Source organism: Cyprinus carpio, chromosome A15 (assembly GCF_018340385.1).
Source record: "Cyprinus carpio isolate SPL01 chromosome A15, ASM1834038v1, whole genome shotgun sequence".
In the NCBI taxonomy this organism is placed as follows: Eukaryota; Metazoa; Chordata; class Actinopteri; order Cypriniformes; family Cyprinidae; genus Cyprinus; species Cyprinus carpio.
In genome coordinates this window covers 10573920-10580699 of record NC_056586.1, presented here as the reverse complement: position 1 = coordinate 10580699, position 6780 = coordinate 10573920, and positions in this window count along the sequence as shown.

Here is a 6780-nt window from a genome sequence, read left to right as displayed (position 1 = left end):
TGGGGTGCAGAACAGAAAAAGACAAACAAACAAACAAAAAAAGCATTAAACTCAGGACAGCTCAACTAGTCACATTTTGCTGAAAATCGCCATTTTGAATTCAGAATAGGTCATTTTTGTGATTAAAGCATGCAATGCATTTTTGAAAACTTTTCAAACTTCAGTTCAAAACAGTGCTGAACTTTGACAAAAAAAAGTGATTTTCTAATGTCTAAATATAAATCCAAAAGCAAAATGTGAAGACAAACTGTATCGGAAACGGCAAATTAACCAGTGAGTAATCCTCTGCAGCCACCTACCGTGAGATCGGGCTGGAAGGTGACAACACTGATCTTGCACACCCTTCAGCAAATGTACAGCTGTGTACGTGTGAGGCAGGCCTAGTGTACCCCTCATTCTGCTCTTGCCACCCCAAATATAAAATCCTGGACATGCCCCTGCAAGGTAGTGGGCACTTATGAAACAATGACGTATATCTGAAAAGTGCATAAAAAAGCGGAGTGGAATGCTTTCAAGTTTGGTGATCGTTTAAGAAGTTCATAGAAAAGGGCAGATTGCTTTTCAGCATCAACAAATTCACGTGTACAGATATCCACTGTAATTGATATATTTACAGTATATCAGTGAATTCCACTCACAATACACTGAATTTCATACAGTTGCTTTAAGCGGTAAATAAGTAAGGACTCTTGGGTTATAATGCTTCATTATGATTTACATTACCAGTTTTTCCGTGACCCACAGAGAGTAGACATGTCTTCTGGAGAGGGTGAGTCTTATTTTTAAAGAGTTTTATATGAAAAGAAATATGATACTGTATGTGGGAACTGAGCAATCAGCTTGGTGAACATAAGTATATATTTTTAAATTGTTACTGCCATGAGTTATTATTTTGGAAAAAATGTGAAATGTTTAAAAACACTTACTTGATGAGACATACTGGTAAAAAAAAAGGATATATATATATATATATATATATATATATATATATATATATATATATATATATATATATATTATATATATATATATATATATATATATATATATCCCCTTTTTTTTTCTCAGTGTAAGTATTGTTTATTTAACCAATAAAATGTGACTGTGACATGAATTTCCATTTGTTTAAAAAGTAAATAAATAAATACACAAATAAAAAATAAAAAGGAGGACTTTGAGGACTTTGCCGCCTCATTTCAGAACACCACCATTGGTGTTATTACACCAATTTTGCACCAAAATACTATAAAGAAATTATTGGTGTTTTATATATGTATTGTGTATTCTACAACTGATGTAATATGTTTAATATCATTCTGCCATGGAATTGACATTTTAAACAATTAAAAAAAAAAAAAAAAGCTATAAAATAATAAAAAAAAAAAATTGGTGTGTGTGTAAAAAATATATATTGTATATTTAAAAAAAAAAAGTGTGTGTGTGTGTGTGTGTGTGTGTGTGTGTGTGTGTGTGTGTGTGTGTGTGTGTGTGTGTGTTACAAATATAAATACTTTTTTAAGATTTAATAAAATGTTTCATAGGGTACAGTCTCAGAAGAGGGTAAACAATAAATTGTATGTACAACACAATGAAATATAATAGAAAATAGTTATGAAAGCATGCTAAGGCATTTTAATTAAAAAAAAAAGTCTATCAAGAAACACCCAAAAACTAATTATTTAACTATATATAAATAAATATTTAATATATAACTTTATTTTAGTGGTCAAAAATTACATTTCATTTTAATGCCAAATGCTATAATGGAAAGATAGACATTTTGTCTCATGTAGTTTTCATTTTTTATTAAAATGAGGTTTCTCAATAATATCTTCCTCACCTCATTCCACCTTAATATCTTAGGTTTTTTTGTTTTTGTTTTTTTCTTGCAAGTTGCAACTGTTGCCTTTGGTTTGCTCACTGGGCATTAAAAGTATTATTTCCCTTAAAAAGCCTCTAAAGCAATATATTCTGAAAGCGCTATTCAAATAAAATGAAGTGTAAACCTTCCACTTCATTTGCAGGCCTGTGTTTGCATGCTATGTTAGGTGTTGCGGTTCAGCCTGTTGTGTTGGACTGTGAAACTGAAAATGACAGTTACACCACATGTTTTCCCTGCAGACCCTGATTTCCTCTTCTAACTCTGTTATTGTCATCACCTCTGGGCAGAAGTAGGGCATGTCTCGTCAACAAGCACATACAGAACTAAATCCTTTTGGGAAATCACATAAGATATGAAAACTCACAATCATGATAGCACATGAATACATGCTCAGACAATCCATCAGGATTGAACAGTGGGTTCACTGGCATATGGACCCCAACCATGTGCCCTCGGGGGTACCTAATCATATACTACTTAGAAAGCGTCAATTAAGCTTTGTTAAACCTATTAAACAGACAAAATCAACTGATTACTCCGCCAAAGTGTAAATGTGTCTGGTTCAAAATGCAAATGAAAATCTCCAAAACATAATGACGTTGACATGCATAAGTTTGAGCTACCAGTGTGCAAAACTAAAACACTTTTTGTTCATATTTGGCTCTCAAGCAAATTAATCTTGTTGTTGCATTTGCATGTAGCATGCACATTGTAAATGGAGTGGATGATTGATAGTTGAGTTATGCCTTATTTCATTAGATTTTATTCAGAGTCTCTCTTTGTTTCCAGCCCCTACAGTAGACCCTGATGCTGACTTTTTCTATGGTAAGGATGAGCAAATTATTCTTGAATAATTCAGTTTTGTGTTTATATGGACAGTAGTAATCTGATCACCTGTTAATATTGGAATATGGTTTTATTCTAACTATGCAATATCCAGGATAAGATATACCAAAATCTTAAAATTTTACATTATCTTCTTGGTGTGAACAGGCCTTAAAACTGTTTGCATATTTCTGCAGTAATCAGAATTTTGCATCATGTTTTCCTTAATCTGAATATTCTTATTCAGAAGTTGTTCTGCCTATGCTTCACAGACTATGAGAATCTGCGCATTGGAGGCCTGATCTTTGCGGGAGTCATTGTGATACTATCGGTCCTCCTCCTGACAGGTAAGTGTTTAGCCAGAGTGTGAGTGTCATAGGAGTCATGTCAAATCACTGATGTATAATAAATGTCTGGTCCTGCAGGTAACCGCATCAAACGGTGTGGAAAGCGTAAGGTAAGCACCCTCAAATTACTGATGTGTTTCTGGTGACATCTAGTGGACAGTTTATAGTACCAATTTTGTCATTTTAAAACAAAGGAGTTGTGATTTTACTCCAGTTAACATCTCCAGGAGTAGGTTTACTTTTATTTGTAGGAATTTACTGTAATCTTGATTTATAAATACATATAATAAAATTAAATTAAATCTTACTCAGTGGGTTGCTTTTAGTGTTTTATTGGATCTGCTTTTTTCAGCAAATTATTGTAACTGTAGAAGACAAAATAAATGTATGACTTTGATTATCTGAGCTGACAGTCTTTACATGTCTCTGTATTTTGTGTGTGTGTCAGGCGAAGAACGTGGATGAAGAAATTTAAGATGGCTCGTGTCTGTACTGGATGGTTTTAAGATGTGAATAGCCTGTGAAGTCATATTATTATGTTTAACTTAACACTTTAATTTGTTTGGGATTTAATTGTTAAACATTTCATTAAAACATATATAGTGCGTGTGTGTGCGTGTACTTTATTTATTTATTTTTTTAATACATGAAAAATGGTAAAACTTCTTTACCATACAAGTTTCTGATAAAATCCAATATTAAACACTAGAGGGGAGCAAATCTCAGCTTTTGGGATACAACCTTCAACTCACATTCAGTTGTTGCACGTTGCACATTTGAAATTTTCAGTGATGCTTGATGTAATGAGTACTTGGTTTTAATTTAAGAATCAGTATTGAATTGCTTCTCAGGTCTGGAAGTCAAAGAATTGTTATATTTCTAATAGCATACAGATAATTTGTATTGTTTTACATAAATGAATTAATACATACAATTATATAAAATAATGGCATTAAAATAAATTTAAGTAATTATTGTTGGTATATTGTAACTAACATGGCTATTTCTTGAACTACTGTATGTTACAATTATGCTACATCCAAGCATTTTGATACTTCATGTGCTTTAAAAGCTTCACTTGAATCATGTAACCAGTACATTTCCACTTAAATTATAATGTTTTGCTTCAGTGGAGTTCCAGGAAACATCCCGAGGTTTGTTTAACCTGGGCAAACACAGATTTATGCAGATCTGTGCGCATTCACTAATCCTGAACGATCATTTCTCCAGATTAAAACCTGCTTCCTGCACAAAGATCACAGATAAACTCACCAGCTGAACCGACCGGCTAAATTCTGCTTCGCTCGTGCTCCCGTCTACTCCTCAGATGGGGGTTAGAGGGGTATGATGGGTCATTTTCTTAGGCTTTTGTCAAATAAGACAAACATACAAATATTTCCGGATGTCTCATATCAACTGAAATTATTAGAAAGCATCTAGAAATAGATATATACGACTTCCCAAAGAAGAGAAAATGAACAGCAGAATATTTAACACAAATGATAAAAAAATTATAATAGACTATACTGTATATATTCATTAAGAGAAAGTTAAATAATTAAAAGAGATGGAGAAAAAATAAATAATAAAAAAAAAACAATCAGCAGATGTCCATGTGAGGCTGTGAAACATTTCATCAAACAATTCATTTCAACATGCATTTCTCCAGCTGTTGGGAGTTTTTTTCTTTCTTCTTCTTTAGCTCATAAGTTCATGGAAAAATGCTTACATCAATTTCTAAGAAAAGAAAAGGTTTGTTTCTCTAATGTAAGGCATTTTTTAATTCTTTAAAGAAATCTGCCAATTTCTTATGTATTTAAGTCAGTGTTATGGAATTCACTGTAACTGCTTGCAAAGTCCCCTAATAAATTCACAAGCTGACATGTTCAGATTGTCCGGAGAATATTTCTCTTTCACGAAACTGTCATTTTCTGAATCAGAGTTTTCAGAATTCAGAGTCAGTTTTTCCTTAAAGATTTGTTGGTTGGTCTTTTGTTCAGTGTGTAAACAGTATCACCTCTGTAATACTATATGATGAATAATAATCAACAGTGTTTTAAAATCATATTAAACAACCACAGGTGAAGATCTCTATACACAAGGTAGGTCAGCTTACAGTGGCTCAACTTACACTGCATATATCATGCTTTATACAGTCTTGATCATTGCCTGTGCAGATGTAAAGAACTGCATATAGACGAACAGAAAGAAAGGAAGAGCTGGAGATGAGCCAGGGCTCAGGAAGTTTGAGGTATTGTTCTGCAAATTTGACAAAGAGCATTAATCACTGCTCCAGGCCTGAGCTTAATTATGCTTGAATAAATAAGTCATTAAAGGCAGAGACAGGGCCTGTCAGCCGCACTCGTGAGCTGAAGCGCTCTGCTAGTGTCACCTTCATCTTTTTCTTTCACTTTCCCCTCTTTCATTCAAGGAAACGCATTGTTTGTCCCCAGAAACGCTTGGGCTTCCTTCAGAAAATTGTGTATAAAGAGTGGATGGTTCTCTTTATATATATATAACTGTAACTGTATTACAGTTGTAATTTTATTATTAAACATAATTTGATATTACTTTTATAATATAACTTAATAGTTTTAAGTATATGAAGCATTTACAGTGTTTTAATATTGAAATGATTATTAAACTTTTTTTTTTCTTCATTATTTAACAGTACAGTGTTGGGGGTAATGCATTACAAGTAACGCGAGTTACGTAATCAGATTACTTTTTTCAAGTAACTAGTAAAGTAACGCCAGTTACTTTGTATTCCCATTTTTTGACTGACAAGCCTCCTGTTCCCATATTGGGAGAAATCGGAAATATGGAGGCGTTGTGTGCGCTGTGTGAACATGATGTTACTGTAGTTCTAGACTAAATGTGAATGTGCATTAATTCATCCCACTCACAAAAAAAAACAAAAAACAAAACAGATTTAGTATTCATCAAAATTAATCAAAACAGTGAAATGCAAACTCAGAATATGACGCAAACCTGCAATAACTAAATATATTAAATAACACAAATGTATCTATTCCCATTTTATTAACAGTGTCTTTGCTGCTGACCTTTAATGATCCAGTTAAACCATACTAATAATCAAAAATGACTTTAGATAAACTAACAATTGTGCTTCATTGTTTTTTTTTTTATTGCTGAAGAGTGTTGAACCTTCTTCTCCTGTGTTCTACTGTACAGACGTGAATTTACTATTCCTTCAGCCTGAGGTTTATTCATTACACTTTTTGGTGTGAAAGGGCTTTTACATTTGCTATAAATAGAACTTCTTATATTAAAAACAATCAAGCCCTGCTCATATTTAAAAAGTAACGTGAAAGTAACGCAAAAGTAATGTAACATTACTTTCCATAAAAAGTAACTAAGTAACGTATTTAGTTACTTTTTTAGGGAGTAACGCAATATTGTAAGGCATTACTTTTAAAAGTAACTTTCCCCAACACTGTATATATATATATATTGCTTCATTAAGAGAAAGTTAAATGAATAGCATAAATAATCAATCCAGTGTTTCTCCGTGCGTTTCTCCAGCTGTTGGGACAAAAGGTTTGTTTCTCCAATGTAATGCATTCTTAAATCCTTCAATGAAATCTGTCAATTTCTTATATCCTTAAGCCAGCATAATGGGATTCACTGTAATTGCTTGCAAAGTTCACTAATAAATTCATGAGCTGACATGTTCAGATTGTCTGGATAGATACTTTCTCATTT